The following is a 17,904-nucleotide window of genomic DNA, read 5'->3' as shown; positions in this document are numbered from 1 at the left end:
TTTCACATTGATTAGAAATTTTGATTTCAAAGAGAACGTTAAGGCAGAATAGGAAAACATCCATTTGAAAATTAAATTGTGGGGTATGTATGTCTACGGTTTAAGCGCAAATTTAGAAAGAAATTAAAATAGCAAAAATGCTTCTTCTTCAAGGAAGAACAAGTCTACTTGTGCAATAAAATCAAAGTAGTAGCTGATGGCACTAAATGATTTTTTGTCAGCCTCAGAAAAATTAATCCGCACTATGCAAAAGTGACTTTACTGTTGGTATCATCAGTCTTTACACATACTCCTATAAACAGGAACGTCTTACACAGTCATAAGCTTCAACTTTATATTTGTAGAAAACAATATTCACAAATATTCATTTATACCTTCCCCAGGAAAGCTGGTCATGTCTCATAACCTGTTGCATGACATCTGCTCTATGTGCCACACACAAAGGCATCCCAATGGTAATAAACTGCTGAACACATGCTAAAAGCCGTTGTCAGGGAAAATAGAGATCTGTGGCATTGCTTGAGAGCAAAGTTACCCCTCCACAAGGATTTCAATTTTCACCATCTGCTTGCAAGAATCTATCTGTCTGCATTGTTTTCATATATGTCCGCTTCTAGGACTCCTGGCTGTAAAAACACATACTGCCCTATTCATGTGAGACCGGGATGGCTCCCTTGCCTCACTCTGATAGCCTATTGCCTTTAAGGAGAAATCAATTGAGTGGCCGTGCAGGGGCTGTGGGCAATGGTAAGAGGAGACAAGACCTGCTGAGGCTGAGAGGAGAGTATCAGGAATTCTGGAGTGAGAAGGTGGATGAAACTCCCCATTCTTAGAGACAGAAGAGACGATGCTGGCAGAGGAGAGACCTGCAAACTTCAGTCTGGACAGACCCTGGGCTAAAGGTATCTGTCACATTCATGCTACTTTGTATACTGATTCTGCGCGGTGTACATTTGTAATGACAGCAGAAACACTGAACTAACAGAATATATAAAGGAGGGGATTGGGTGGGTGAGTGCACATAACAACAGACAACCTAAACTCTCAGGTTAATAATTCAACAAGTGGCTCCTCTCCAGATCATGTCACACTATATTCTGGTTGGCAAAGAGTTTATCATATCTAGATCATGTCACATCACATTCTGGTCAACACAGAGTTTATCATTAGGAAACAGAACACCAATATCAAGGTTGGAGTGTGCTTGGAATGAAAGATTAAGTACCTCTGGAGAGTTCATCTTAGACATGAGGCTACTTTAGAATTCAGATGATTAGTCTACAGTCCATTCTCACGGGGAGGTATGAAAGTGCTTGTTGAACAAATGATGGAAACTACACAAAAGTAAAAGAGTACTGTGTTATAATAGTTCCAAATACCATAATGAAATCACTGAAACTATCCTCAAACCAGAGAACAGATACAGTATACATATTTTATAATATTCCTCAGAAGAAATGCCTCTTGATGCTCGGATCACAGGTATTATTACCAAACTCATTTGTGCCCAGGGATGAAAAATGGTGCACTCAAAGCCAAACAAATTGTTTAAAGTAATTGATATGAACCCTTCCTTTCAGCTGACGCTCATATATAACATGCCACTTCTTCTGGAATCATCCTTACTCTCGTACTGCCCAAACCAAATAAATGGCTCAGTACTTCAAAGGCATACATTTCCAAGCAAGGTAGCATTACCCTGTCTATGATGGTTTATCCCACATTACTCCTATAGCATAATAATACAGCAGTTTCACATCCGTTAACTTCCTTGGCATTACCCTCCACTGCACCAGCATAGCCCACCTCATAACTGTTCAGCTCCAGGATCTCAATAGGATCAAATGTCTGCCTCACCATTTGAACAATGTTTCAGCTCCATTAGTATCCATAAAGTAGCAACCATCCAGAAATGTCCATTGCCCTTACATTTTTGTCCCTTAGTCCCATTTCCACCTACACTGCACCACGTAGTCCATACTCAAAGCCATTCACCATCAACCAAACAACATTTTGAAAAATCCAAAAAAGGATGAAACATGGTGCTTACCATCCCTCTATCTCCAAACATTTTAAAGAGTCTTGCTACTCTAAATGTATTTGATGTTTCATAAAACAAACACAAATTTCAAATAGTAGAGATTGCAGATAAAGGATGAGTGATGCTTTCTCTCTATAATACAAATACCAAATGTTCAAGTGTTCAACAAAGTAACAGGGCAGAGTATTTGAAAAAGGAAGAGGAAATTGACACTGTATGTGCAGTAGCCTCATCCTCTAAGGTAATTTCCCTGTTAAAAAAAAATTAAAAAAGGAGCCTTTTACGCTGAATGTTACCTAAGCAGTCCGCTCTGGTAAAATATAAATCAGAATTAATTTTTGAGTTGATTTATTGGTGCCTGGGCTTAAAATATCATCCACCTGCATTCATTTTAGTCACATTCTTTCTGTACTACTGTGATGCTATTTTTACATAACAAAATCTTGATTAGGTGGTTTGATGTGATCTCAAAATAGTGGGCATTTTGCATCACATTTGTGACCAGAAAGTAACTGAAACTGTGCCAGATTATGTTGGTGAGAATGAACTTTCACCCAGGCTTACACATTGAGGTACACATATGATGTAATTAGCTGGAAACCTTTCATCCAATACTAAGTCCATGCTGCAAAAACTGTTACAGTAGTGAGAACAGGGTATACAACCAGAATACTGAGCTCTGAATATTGTGGTAGAAAACTATAAAAAACTGAATATTGAATACAAAAATATATTGAAAGTAGGGATATATGTTGGTAAGTGCAGACTTACTTTTCCTAACGCCACATATCTGTACCATGAGAACATACATATATTCAAAGTACATAGATGTGGAGTTAGGAATCATACATTATTTTATTGGTTCATGTTATAGCTGCAATATTTTTGTAGCACAATATCTCTTTGCTTGATATTCTGGACTACACCTAAGAAGAGCTGAAACCACCGTCATTAAAGCCCTCACTCCTTTTATGTCAAGATGCACAACTAGATCAACAAGGATACCCCAATAACCAAAAACAAAGCATATGTCTCTCAGCGCTGTAGTGAATGTACTCATGGTTGTGTACAGTGAGCACAAGATGGGGTTGTCACATAAAACCAAATCTTCCAAGGAAAATCAACAACAACAGTAGAATACTATACACAAGTTTCCTGAGGAAGAAGCAGAGCGGAAAGTTCAAATTGCTGCAAAGCAGGAAATTGTGGTTGCTCTTCCATCTGACACATCATCTTTACTATCCCCTATGAGCAAAAGAAAGACTTCTTCCCCATCTTCTTCAAATCCCCATTTAGATGAAGATGACGAGGGGGAGCTTAATAAACAGGAAGAAAAGCAGGTTCTATGAATACTATTTGGCAGTGCGGAAGTTGAACCAGTGTTTGTTCATGTGAAGAGTGGTCCTGAGGAAGTACTGATCACTTCTATACAACTGTCTCCTGTGCCTCCACTGTTTGTTTTCATCTTTTCAAAAGCACAAAAACTAGCATCAGCAAACCCTACCACAGTCACAGCCTGCCCTAGAGAAAACAGAATGTGGTCTAGCTCCATCACAACTTCAGGGTTTGGCTATTCAGGGAAGTGTCCACTTTGGTATAGGACATCTTTATATGTAAGCTGAATGAAGAGGACCACATTGCAGACTTGTGAGTGATGGAAACCGAACTAGACATTATGGTGCTAGTCACCATATGGCCAATATGAAAAAAATATATATAATCCTGTGGGAATAGCAACTAAAAAAACGGCTGTTGCTGACAGAAGAACCTGCCCAGATAGTAGAGGGTGCTGATAATGAAGAAGACGTTATCCCGAGAAGCAGTACTGTCAATCGCAGTGTCTACTCATTACCCACAGAAACCTTAGAATGAAGAAAGGGGAAGTCATTGTCACTTCTAAGTGTCAAAACAGAAGCCTTCACAAAGGTAATTTAGGATGGGAGATTCATAACAAAAATTGTAAACACAAACAACTATCAAGGCTATTTTCTTCAAGAATGCACCATTCCCCTAAAGCCACTGAACGGTCAATTTATACAATAGATAATCAGCAAAAATTTTAACACTTGACTCTTTCCCTTTTGCTTCAGGAAAAGTTTGGGGGTTCTGGAATTTGTGGAGGACCTTTGTCCAAATTCAGAGGTTAAAAGCTGGGCCTAATTTTTTAACTGTGGCTGTGTCATAGCTGAATCAAGAAGTGCTGGTAGTTGTTGACGATGCAAAAAAGGAGAGTGATTTGCAGTTGACTAGTTGTCAAGCTAGAGACTACACTCCACACTGGGTATACTGCAAGGGGGTCAGGCAAAGGCAGTTGCTGACACTTTTTGGCTGGCATACAACCATTGAAATGTTGTACCTGGAAAAAGCACAAGTAGCAGCCAACATCCTTGAAGCATGCAATACCTCAGGCAGTGAAAGGCTTCAAACAAAAACTCTGAGCATTGGATCCTTTGCCACTAGCAATGGCAGTAATATTGTAAAAGCCACTGCAGATGGCACATATTAAAAACTACATATTTCACTACCTACCAGACAATCTACCTTATCCTTTATCTAGCAAAGCTTTTAGAAAAACATGCTTTCTTACCAATTTGAGAACTAATTGAGAAAAACTTTGTTTTAGATACTCAGACAGCAGGGTCCTGACTACGCCATGATACAGAGTGCATTATGGGCTCTAGAAGACCTACAGAGGAAGATTGACATCAGAGGACCAGGAGATCTTGTTCCCCAGGTCTTTTTGGCCACATTTGAAACATTTAATTGTAATATTTTACTTGAAAAACTATGTAATACAAGGATTAAACAAATTGTTTAGCCTGGTTTAATAAGTGTTGCATAACATAACATAGATAATATTTTCCTCTAATCAAGTCATCACCACAAGAGTCCTCTTATGAAGACCCAAATGTAGGCATTTCTTTGCCATTGGTGTTTAATCTCTAAATTTACCCTATAACTGTTTTCATTGGATCATCTGGGTATTCAATTTTTCATGTATACGGTTGATACCCAAGTGATTTCTTGTCTATCACAAGACGCCACCATGTCTAAATAAAGCAGATTATTTTTTTACCCTTAAGTCTTAAGGCTACAAAATGGGTGTCTGCTATGTACTTGAAATGTAACACTTACAAAAGGAAATTGCTATTAACAATAACTATATTAGGGTAGATCATTTTCACTGGTCCACCCTTGTAGGCTAGACTCCTGTGCCTTCATTTTCAGTGCGTTACCTAACAATGTAGCTCAGTTCCAAACTTATTCTGGCAACTCAGGTGGCCAACTCCACAACGTCCTGTTTTTTCCAATATTTCCACTCCTAGTTAAAGACCTAAGAATTCTGGTAATAAATGCCCTAACACAGTCAATAATTTAGTACAGTGATTCATTCAGCACCAAAATCTCACTGCATATTTGCAACTAATTCAGAATGGAGCAATTTGACTGTTTACAGTTTGAAGAAAAAATTAATCAGCTACTTCATCCAGATGGATATCATGTTGGCTACTCTCTACATTCCAGAGTTATATTTAGCAATAACTATTGGTCACAAAATGATCAACCTCAGCCTCCTTGTTTTAATGGCTAACAAATTCTCTTGGTATTGTCGCACTAAGCAATTACAATCGAACCAGAGGTTCCTTTCGCAAATGCCCACTACTCATACATTAACTTTTGGAATTCTGGGACCAGCCCCCCCACTCATTGAGCTGAATTTAACCTGGCTACTGTTGACCCAGAACTCCTCCTCCCAGGTCACCCTTTTCACAACTATGAATGGACAGCCCTCATCCTGGTCCTTTTCAAGATTATAAAGTTTGATAACCCACCTGTTGGAGATGGCTCTTCTTACAGGATTTCCCTGAAATGTTAGGCTGTTTCCTCACGGTCTATTGCTGACTCTCTTTGCATGGCCTTAGGACTCTGGACACTTTCCCACTGTACTGTGGTGGGAAAGTGCACATGCCCTGCCTACACATGCTAGGAGGGGGCGCTTACGTGATTGGTTCAGGTGCTGTACCCTGGAGTGCCCTGTAAAAATGTACATTACATACCCAGGGTGGGTACAGCCCTGACTACTAGTGAGACTTTGCACTGACTATACTACCCACTGGAATAGCCTATGAAGTATGTAGAGAGCCTGCTACGTAGGCATGTGGAGCTGCAGGAGCGCTTGGGCTTAGGTTTGCACTACCAACTTCATATCCAATCCTGAGCAGACCCTCTGCTACACCCAAAGCACACCCTGGAGGGTGGGGCAAGTGGTAGATGGGAGGCTGGGCAGGTACACATGGGTGTTCCTTTCCCAGTAGGAAAGAACCCCCAGTTGGGTTCTCCCTATCTAGCGGGGCCAGCTCTTTTTACTGATTTCCTGCCTGGTGGCCTTGAGCCCTGACCCCTTTGCCAGTCATTCCAGTGGGGAGGTGGGTGCACCTTCCTACATACACAAGGAAGGGGACACTGGCCAGTAAGGGTGCACCCCAAACATGTGCTGGGCCTTTCATAGCAGGCCTGGGTGCTCACTGACCGCTATGGTAGGGTTAAATATGTTTCCTGCCTGTTATAACAGGGCTGTGTGTGCGCACTAGCACTTATGTTGCTTTTAACCTGTAGGCAGCCTTTTGCAGCAGTCCTGTGTATGTGCACAAACCCCTAGGGCATCATAAACATGTATCCAGCCTGTCATAGCAGGCCTCGGGATGCACACTATCAGCTAGGGTGCTTTAAAAATGTAACTGCTCTGACTTATCAGGCCTGTGTGCAAATTTGCACCTTTGGTGCTTTTAAACATGTGTCCAGCCTGCCAATGCAGGCTTGTATGTGTGGAAGGGCACATATGCCCAGAGAGTGAAAAATATCCATGTGTGTTTTCACTGCATAGGAGAGCTGCTCTGACCTTAGGTTAACATGGGAGAAATGTTACAATTACTCCAAGCTGCAACAGTGGATTGCAGCAGATTAGCCTCATATTTGCTATCATTGGATTGGTCTTGACAAACCCCTTTCTATGGTAAAGGTGGTTTGTCAATAATCATGGAGAAATGTCACTTCTAGAAATTTAGCATGTATCTGCCTTAAAGTGCTTTATGTGCCTTTTAATTAGACTCAAGTCTACCCTGGGGGATGGAGGAGCATTCTCTAGCAACAGCTATAAAACTTAGGCACACAAATGTAATGAAGACCTCTGTGATTCGTGGGCCTGGCTGGATAGATTGGAAGGAGACGTTCCGACATTTGGCCTCTTAGAGCCAGATAATGCCTCACTAAAGACTAAAATCTGCATTCCACAGCTCTATGTCAGACAGGACTGAAATTTAGGGGAGACAACTGTGGTCCAAAGGGGAACCCTCTGAACCTCACCCAACTTGAAAGGCTCACAACAGTATAATTATTGGTGCCCACTGCAGCAAAGCAGAGATACGCTTGCAGAGATGTGGTGCATACTGCCAGAAGAACCTGTTGTGCACAAGGAGTAATTACTGCTGTAGAAAGGGACCACTCACTCTTCCTGCATCGTGGTTGACCTGGGCAAACAGATTGCTGCTGTGTGGCACTCTGAAGTGTGCTCTCCAAGGGCTTGTTGGCTTGCCTCCTGTTCTCGGTGGAGATCTCAGGGACATCAAAGACCCGTGAGGGACCCACCCTTCGACTTGTGTCATCTAGAGATCCGAGCCCTCGTATTTGCCTACATCATCTGCTGGACATCACTCGGTCGCAGCGCTGAGGGCGTGGAACCAAGTATTGCTCCTGGAGACTGGAGTTGCATGGTGTGGAGACTTCAAAGTACTGCCTGCATTCAAGGAGTGTGGTCCTTCATTATGGGGCCATGGCACATATAAGAGTCTGGTTGGTAGTGAGCAGATTCACTTTTTGTGGGACCCCACATGGCCCGCCTTTGTCGAGTGTGCAACATTTCTCTTCTGCAACACCTCAATGCATGCTCATTGTGTGTGGTGTCTGATTCCATGGTTGCAACCCTCCAACGTGGCGGTGGACCCGGAGCAGTGTTGCATTCTACCTCATGTGGCACCACTGAACTTGCATCTCTGTGTGTGTGAAAAGTCAGTGACTGTCTATTTATTGGAGTGCCTGGCTTGGCCTGGCACCACTGTGAATTGTGAACTGCATGTGTCCCAGAGTGACCCTCCCCCTGTGCTTGGTACAAAGGTACCACACTCGCCAAGTGATGGCCAGATCTCCATTTATCAACTATTGCCTGATCAGTCGTTATATCTTTGTTTCCCACCACCTTTGCCTCTGGATCCTGAATAAGTGTAATTCAGGTCGCGAGTGGCCTAGTATCCTGGGAAAAGGGTGTTATCATCTCAAGCTCATGAGTGGGTGGGGTAGTTGGAACTGGTTGAAGGGTGAAAGAAGGTTTGGACCCAATGGGGGGTCTGTGAGAGCAGTGACCACTAGCCTGCAGGATATGAGTGCATCATATCAGGGTGCTTAGAGCGAGTGCGACCGAGTACATGCTATACTAGCCTGCTTGATATCCATTGGACTACATAGCGGTATGGACCAAGTGAGTGGGAGTGAAAGCCTGTGATTGACTATACCACAAGCGGTGTGGCATAGACCTTGTTCCTTTGTCTGAGGACTATCATGGTTAACATTGGGTTTTACCTGTGTGGCCTAGGCCCCAGAACTATCTAAAAGTGTTGCTCTTTTCTATATGTACACATTGTTGCTACTATTGTGAACCGGGGTGCATCCTAGAATCATGTGACATTGAACTGGGGAAATCGTCAGGGTGGGTCTTGTGCTGACAGCATTTTGGCACTGCATGAGGGTGCGGAAAGGGAAAGTATTATTTTTCTCATGTGTACATCCTGCTAATGTCGTTTTATCACAGTTGGGCCTAGCACTGCTAGTGACATTTCTAAATGTGATATATGTCCAGATTTACATGATGTTTATGGTGTGTTGAATAATGTGTGTGTTGAATACAAACTTTATTTACATACATGTAATAAAGTGCCACTTTTTGGATGGTCACCTCCACTTTTTGCTGTCAGATGATGTTGTTTTTGATCTTGCAGTGTAATTAGGCCTGCTAATCAGGCCCTAGTGTCAATGCTCTTTCCCTTGAATTGTATGCTGAATTGTATATGTAAATTGGCAAGGATCTTACCAACCCTGTAAGTCCATAGTAAATGGTACTCAGGGTACCCAGGGCAAGGGTTGTAAAGGGGACCCTAGGGCTGCAGCACTGATTGTGCCACTCTGAGTACCTCAAGTAAAAGAGAGACTGCAGAACTGCAATGTCAGCCTGCATGAGCAACTTGCTACTCGAGTGAGACTCTGCCACATCAGTTGCAAGCAGAGTCCCTGTTACTGCCGATGGACTAGTCAGGCAGACCCCTTTATCCTAGGGGGTAGGGTGCACTATCCCCTGAGTGAGGACATATGTGCAGGAGCACATATGCCCTTGAACAGGCATCTAAAATGCTATACTGGACCGAGTGACCAGCGGCCATCACAGACAAGAGTCTGACCTCCAGCTGGTGCATGCACCTTGGCAGGACATAAGACAAAGGGACTGAGAAGGAAGGAGGTCACATCTCCTCCCACCCAGGCTGGTTGATGAGAAAAGTATCAGGACGGTGAGCCTCAAAGCTTCGACTGCCTTTAATGTGTAATTAGCTCTCCCCCCAGTGGAGGACAGAGCCCTTCACACCCTGTCCAGTGCAGCAGGTGGGAAATTAGCTATACAGGAAGTATGCACCCTCATAGGACTAGCTACACCTTGAGAGTGGGCTAGGTGGTTTATACAGCCAAGGGAAGGTTCTGCCAACTTGGCAGATTCTAGCAATAGTGGATTCTGGGTATAAAGCAACGCACTCCCACTGGAAGTCATCACTGCAGGGGCGGACTAGCTGCAGGGAGCAGTAGCCCATTGGCCACTGTCCCTCACACCCTTAAACAAACCCTAAACCAGGATTTAAGGGCCTCCCCTGGCACCAGAACTTAGATCTTACCTAGAAAAGAAGAAAGAAGCACAAAGAGACAACTGCACCAAAAACAATACGTGGACTACAGGCCCAGTGCAAAGAAGATGACACAGAGTGACCTAGGGAGATCAGAACTTGAACAGCATGCCCAACGTTTGCCCAAGGTGAAGACTCCTAGGTCCCAGCAAGAGGGACCCCAGTGGACATTGAAACTCCGAGGAAGCCTCCCCGTCTGATGGTACCAGTCCCCTGTAAACTGCAGGAGTAAAGGTGGGTTGAGATCGAAGAACTGAGACCCGACAGGCTCTGCGTGTCTGAGCCCAAAGAAAATTAGTGCCCAGCATCTTAAGAGTGGGAGTGAGGCCCGAGCCAAGTTGCACACCTCTACTCACCTCCAAAAGACCTCCAGTCACCAAAAAGCCCGTTGATCACCCTTGCAGCTACTAAGGCTTGTCTCACGCCTGCCCAGCAACTGACAGCCACGCGATGTTCACGGACTTCCGGGCACCGCCCCAACATAGACACTGACTTTGACAGAGGATCCTCTCCTGTGGGACTTCAGACTGAAGGATGTGACTTTGACTGCAGCAGCACAGCATCTTTGGCATGACCAGCCTGGTTATTGACAGCTAGGATCTACCTCTGCATCCTGAGTCACTAGACAAGGAGGTGAAGATTCAAGTGTCGATTCCTGCTCCTGGTCCCCCAAAGACCTCTACATTCGAAGGGTAGAGTGTGAGTCCACCCCCAAGCCCAGTTTTTCAACGGTGTACAAAACGCACCAGCCACTGTGGACCATTCAGCACTAAGGACAGCCAAGTCACCTTTGCAACCAGACTCGCTGGGAACAAAAGTTTGACTGTTAAATCTTGGTCTTGATACCCGCAGAACCTTAAGTTCCAGTAGGTTTGCTGAAACTCACCCTGCAAGTGCCCGAGTTCACACTGCTATTTTCCCCATTGACTTCAATTGAAGCCCTTTAAATATGCAAAACATTGTATTTTCTAAAGACTTAACATTTCACAACTCTGTTTGTACAAAAGCTACAAAGCTCATTTTAGTATCTAAATTAAGAATAACATTGAATCTATTTTTCTATGTTGATGTCGGATTTCTGTTGTGTCATGTCATCTACTCATCGTCCATTTTGATAATGTGAAATGCTTTACACATGTTCTTCTAAGTAGCCTAACTGCTCCTTGCCAGACTACTAGGACTGAGCTAGGGTTTGCAGCGAGTGAATCTGAGGTCCACTACTTGGTATTGTGTTGGTATTCCATGGTGAGACTACCTAGTCATACCATATAATACCTTAACCTTGCTAAAATACAACTTGTGCGAAGTCTCTTTTTTGGTGCTCAGTGTGTTGGTTGTGTGGCAGTGCTGTGCCAGTGCTTTACACATTGTCCCTCTGATAAGTCTGACTGCTCTGTAGCAAGCTACCCAAGGGTGAGCGCATTTTATACAGTAAGTGTAATCACCAACCCTTGATGGGAGTGATAGGTTCTCCATGAATTGGGCCCCGCCTCAGCCAACCAGAATGTGCTGCCTCCATCACTGCCCCAGGATGCCCACCCTGAGCAAAGATGAATCACATACCTCACATTCGGGTCTTTACCCCAAGAAGGCTTAGGGCCTGGTTTAAATATTGGAGAAGGCGTTACTCTATCACAACTGTGACAGATATCCCATCCACTGAAATGTAAATCCCATTATATTCTATGGAATTTAGATTTCTGTAGACAGGATATCCTTCATCGTTGTGATAAAGTGTCCCGTCCGTCAAAATCTAAACCAGGTCTTTTGCCATTATTTCTACTCTGGGAGTGGTTTTCACACCTCATTAAGGGGGAAGAACTGACAGGAGTCTTCTGCTGGCAGGCTAATGCTAATTTGACTGCTGGTGGTTGAGGCAGACAAAGTCTGAGGGTCTGACTTAGAGTGTGGCGGAGGGGTTACTCCATCACAAATATGACGGGTATCCCATCCACCGTATTACAAGTTCCATAGGCTATAATGGAATTGTACTACTGTGGACAGGATATCCTAAACTCTAAATCAGGCCCTACCTTTTTAAAAGTTACATTCAAAACTATTTATCCAAAATAAGTCTTCTCAGGTGAATTGGCTTTGTTTTATAACCAGTGGTTAAATAGCTTACCCCAAACCTGAGTGAATAGAAATTAAATAGAAATTTATTTCAGTTTTCGCATAATATAGCTACTGTCCTTTACAATAAAAATACCTCTTGGGGACAATACTAAATTCTTGCATGTACTACTTTTAAACTTTAGAGCTGTGATGCCCACCTAGGGGTGATGTATGCAATATTTAAAGATAGGGTTCTTTCCTTTCAAAAAGAATTGTTTGGGCAGGTTTGCCAGCAGGTTCAAAGCTGTGGCAGTCAGGCTATAAAGATAGGCATGATGCATGATTTATTTGTCCATCTATTAGATGGCACAACATATGCTGCAGTCCACAGGTAGCATTTAACTTTGAAGCCACTGGTGCATCATCCTCCACTATATATTATGGCTTTACTGGAAAGCTAAATATTTCAGTTTGGGAACAGGCACCTTTACCATGTTTGAAAAATCAAAGCACTTACACTGGGGCTGCATCACCTGTTTAAGCAGTACAGATGTAGCAATGATCTTTTGATACAAAAGAGAGGGGATGCAAATGCAAAAGGGGGATGACAAATTGGGGCTAATTGAGTGCCTGATTCAGTGGGACAACAATCACCAATTGGAGGTGCACCTAACTGTAAAGAAGCAGCACCAACAGCATCTATTCAACCACCTCAACCAACCTTTGTAGGCTGGTTTTGGCAGTGGGATTTGAGGTAAGGGAATAGCGGATTTCTTAACCCCTTCTGTGCCCAGGACCTAATGGTCACATCCTGCGGCATAGCACTCCTTTGCCGAGGATGTAACCATTACATCCTGGCACTGGCCCACAGGGGGAGCGCTAGCTTTTCCCAGTAGGCTTCCCACCACACTCACCTGGGCAAGGATGGCAGGGGAGCACTTCCCCTGCCACCCCTGACCCCCCCTAAACCCACCCAGTGACGGCCTCATCAGAGGTTTCACCCATCGCGCTGGAAGCTCAACTCCCAGCGAGATTGGAAGAGAAGCCTCCATGCACTAGGGATATATATATATACTTTTTTTTTTTACAGATGGTGAGTGACCTTTTAGGCAAGGGTTACTGCCCTGGGGGGGGATTTATTTTAGGACATTTCTGACCCCTTTGGGGGCAGATCAGCCTATTTTTATTAGGCCAATCTGTCCCCAAAGGGGGTAGAAACCACACAACACTAGGAATTATTTTTTCACGCCAATTTCATGCAAGGGGAGTGACCCCTAGGCAAGGGTCAGTCCCCTGGTGGGGATTTTTTTAAGGCCTTTTCTGGACCCTTTGGGGCCAGAGTGGCCTATTTCAATTAGGTCGATCTGCCCCCGATGGGGGCAGAAACCACTAGGCAACAAGGACTTTAAAAAAAAAAATGTCTACAGATGGGGAGGGACCCCTTAGGCAAGAGTCTCTACCCTCTGGGGCAATTTTATTTTAGGCCATTTCTGCCCACCTTGGGGGCAGATTGGCCTATTTGAACCACTAGACATTAGGGATGTATTTTTTCTTTATTTTACGTAAGGGGAACAGCCCCTTGGAGAAGGGCTGTTCCCCATGGGGGCAAATCATTTTATGCCAATTCTGCCCCCTTTGGGGGCAGATTGGCCTATTTCTATTAGGCCCAACCACTTAGGCAACAGGGATTGGTGTGTGTGTGTTTGTGTTTTGTTGGGAGGTCAGCCCCTTGGGCAAGGGTCACTCCTCATGGTGGCACATTACTGTTGGCATTTCTGTCCCCGTCTATTTTTGTAAGGCCCATCTAAAGTCCACTAGACACGAGGGAAGATTTTGTTTTAAAAAACGTTTTTGGTGGTATGGCCAGATCCCCACCTCAAATAAATGGGAACAAAGTTGTTGTGCCCACCAGTGGGCAGATGGGGCAGTTACCCCCAGTACACTCTCTGGGGAGGGCTGAAAGCCAACTCGTTGCCAGGGAATTAAAAAACAAAATAGTGGGGTAGTGGTGAACAACCAGTATGGGCATGGTTATGCCCCCACCACAACTGAACGGGGTAACAGTCTTTCAGCTCTCACCTGCATACTAAAAGATCTTATCCCAATGGCCAAGAAAGAGGACATTTAATTAATCTGGGTTTTGATTTTACATTTGGGCCATGAGAGCTTGGCTAACTCTCAAAATCGTCCCACATGGAATGGTGAGGTCTGCATTTTTTGGACTTTGGGACGCTGCCATCTAGAAGAATATACAAGACTTAGACACATCTGAAAACTAAACATCTAGGTGAATCCAGGGTGGTGTGCTTCACATGCACCCCGCACCATTTTCTTACCCACAATGCCCAGCAAATCTCCAACTTTGCTTGAAATCACACATTTTCCCCACATTTTTGAGATGGAACCTTCCTGAATCTGCAGGAATACACAAAATTCCTACCACCCAGCATTGTCGCATCTATACCGATAAAAATTCTGCCCCACTTGTCAGCTCAAAAATGTTGTTTTTTTCAAACTGCCCTTTTGGACCCGCTTTGGTTCCCCCTTTATTTCTACATGTTTTTGGCTCTTCCCTGTCACAGGCACTTGGCCCACCTAGACAAGTGAGGTATCATTTTTACCGGGAAACTGAGGGAAACATTGGGTGGAGGGAAATTTGTGCTGGAGCGGTGATCCCAAAATGTGATTTTTTGGCTAAGTTTGAGGATTCTAGGTAAGAAAACACTAGGAGATCCACACAAGTAACACACCCCAAAATCCCTTGGGTGTCTAGTTTTCAGAAATATCTGGGTTTGGTAGGTTTCCCTAAATGGCTGCTGAGCCCAAGACCAAAAACAGGTAGTATTGTAATTGATAAATTTGATGTGTCCACATAGTGTTTTGGAGCATTTCCTGTCGCGGGCACTAGGCCTACCCACACAAGTGAGGTACCACCTGTATCAGGAGATGTTAAGGAATGCTGGGTAGAAGGAAGTTTGTAGCTCCCCTCAGATTCCAGAACTTTGCAACACTGAAATGTGAGGAAAAAAAAAAATTCTTGACATATTTTGAGGTTTGCAAAGGATTCTGGATGCCATACCTGGAGAGAGCCCCGCAATTCACCCTATTCTAGATTCCCCAAGGTGTCTAGTTTTAAAAAATGTATAGGTTTGTTAGGTTTCCCTAGGGGCTGGCTGAGCTAGAAGCCAAAATCCATAACTAGGCACTTTGCAAAAAACAGTATCTTGTGCTCATTTTGGAAATACAAAGGTTTCCTTGATACCTATTATTCACTCTTTACATTTCACCAAATGAATTACTATATACCCTGTATACAATTAAAACCATTACAAGGTGCAGCTCATTTATTAGCTCTGGGTACCTAGCGTTCTTGACAAATCTACAAGCCCTATATATCCCTACAACCAGATGAGTACTGCAGATGTAACAGTATATTGTGTGAAAAAATCTGCAAAAGATGGAAAAAGTTATAGAAGAAAACGCGGACAGAAATGGCTTTTTTCAGTTCAATGTCAATATTTGTTTTTACTTAGCTGTTACTTTCTGTAGGAAAACCTTGAAAGATCCACACAAATGAACCTTTGCTGAATTCAGAATGTTGTCAACTTTTTAGAAATATTTAGCTGTCTGGGAACCAACATTGGCTTCACACCAATAAAAAGCCAAAATTGTGTTGGAAATTTGGTTTTCTGATTCAAGTATGTCTGTTCCTGAAAGCTGGGAATATGGTGATTCTAGCACCATAAACCCTTTGTTGATGCCATGTTTAGGGACAAAACCACATGCTTTCTTCTGCAGCCCTTTTTCTCATTTTGTTTTAAAAAACGAAGTTTTAGCTGTATTTTCACTAATTTCTTGGTCTCCTCCAGATGAACCCACAAACTGTGGGTACTTTTAGAATCCCTAGGAGGGTGAAAAAAAAGGATGCAAATTTGGTGTGGATAACTTATGTGGAAAAAGGTTATGAGGACCTAAACGCGGAGTACCCCAAACAGCCAGAAAAAAGGTTCAGCACAGGGGGGGGTGGAGACCTGGCAGTGAATGGGTTAAGGGGGGGCTGAACCTGCTTATGCTGGTCAGGGCTGAGCCTCAGTTATCCTGTTGACTGGGAGGAGGTTAAAGGACCCACTGCCTCCTCCTTTCCCTCTAGCTACCCTAACAACAGAGGACCACTACAAAATTCTAAGTTTTAGTCTAGCGCGGCCAATCTTTTTAATTCCCCACAAGTCTTTCTCTTGAGGTCTGTGTTGAGGTTGTGGCATCTCCACCACCTGGTTGTATGTTTGAGTTACACATGCATGAACAACAATGACCACATCTTTACCATGCATGCCTTTACCATGCAACAAATTCCATTCTTAGAGCATGTTTGGTAAAGGAAACCTGTGGGTAAATTGTCTCCCGCCCTGCCTCCTTACACCAGGTACCATACTCTGCAATCCACCCCATCAAAGCACTTAAACTGTTCCTTCAACCCCCTGCCCTGAGTCCTACACACCCACTGTCATGAATCCTAAAATAGCCCCACCTTGCCCTTAAAAGTACCCCGATCCCCCACCCCCATCAAGAATCCTAAAACCTACCCTTCCCTGTCCTAAAAAGTACTGCGTCCTCCCACCCCTGCCCCAGCTCTAAACCCTAAAACCTACCCTGCCCTTTCCTAAAAACGACCCAACCCCTACCTCCACCCTAAACCCTAAACCCAGCCCTGCCCTTAAAACTTCCCAGACCCTCTGTCCAATGCCCTGAACCCTAAAACCTACCATGCCCTGTCCTAAAAACAACACCACCCCCCACTCCCACCCTGAACCCTAAATCCTATCCTGCCCTGTCCTAAAAGCTACCCGACCCCCACCCCCACCCTGAACTCTAAAACCTACCTCACCCTGTCCTAAAAACTACCCTTACTTCCCCACCCTGACATTTATAACCTACCCCGCCTTGACCTCACCCACACCAGCTCTACTTACCGGGCCACCACAATCCTCTCTTGCCTGTTCCCGTTGTGTGCCTCAACCGCGCATATGCATGGTACCTTAACCACTTATTTGTGTGGTTCAGGCACATGTGTGGTTCAGGCAAGCATGCTAACACTTATGTGGTTACAGCCTGCGTGGTTATGTTATGGTTGCTTAGTAAAAGCTGTGTCCCCCACCACTCGCATGCCTGATGTTGGAAAATGGGTTATTGGTAAGGGCAGGTAGGTACCTACACTTAGCAATAGGCCACTAACCCTCACTTTGGTCCAGTCAGGTCTCAGTAAATTAAACCTAGCTCAACCCTTGGTAGCTTGGCAACGAGCGACAGGGCTTAGCTTAGGAGACAAAGCGTAAAGCATTCAAATATCACAAAACAGTAATTAAATAAAACACAGGACACAGTTTAAAAATCCACAATCAATTTATAAAAAATAGATTATATTTTTATCTTTAAAATGACACAAACACAAATAAAATCGGATGAGGGGAACCGGAGATATGAATTTTTAAAGAATGAATGCTTTCTAGCTCATAGAAGCAACTAGCGCTCAAAGGGTTAAAAAAGGTCACACTGAAAAGGAACAAAGTTCAGAGTTCAGACCACCCATGAGGTAACACTGTCACAATTACTTTCAGAAGTGTTTGATTCGGGAAAGTGGTCCACAGCACCAGTCAAGGGTTCAGAGGCTCTGGTGTGCCTCTTGGGGTCTGGGACTACAACTCCCACAATGCACCTCTTCAACTTATGGAGTTGCTCCAAACGTCTCCAAACTTCTGGATCTTCTTCCAGAGGTCCTTTTTGTGTCCTTGAAGTGTCCACAACTTGATCCAA

General features: G+C 43.9%; 1 protein-coding gene across 1 annotated transcript in view; it reads right to left on the bottom strand.

The window, feature by feature from the left end:
* The window catches only part of SLC7A11 (solute carrier family 7 member 11), a 622,701-nt gene that overhangs the window by 466,127 nt on the left and 138,670 nt on the right, over positions 1-17,904 (bottom strand). The window lies entirely within an intron of this gene.

Source organism: Pleurodeles waltl, chromosome 1_2, assembly GCF_031143425.1.
Source record: "Pleurodeles waltl isolate 20211129_DDA chromosome 1_2, aPleWal1.hap1.20221129, whole genome shotgun sequence".
Lineage (NCBI taxonomy): Eukaryota > Metazoa > Chordata > Amphibia > Caudata > Salamandridae > Pleurodeles > Pleurodeles waltl.
This window is presented reverse-complemented; position numbering and strand designations above follow the sequence as displayed.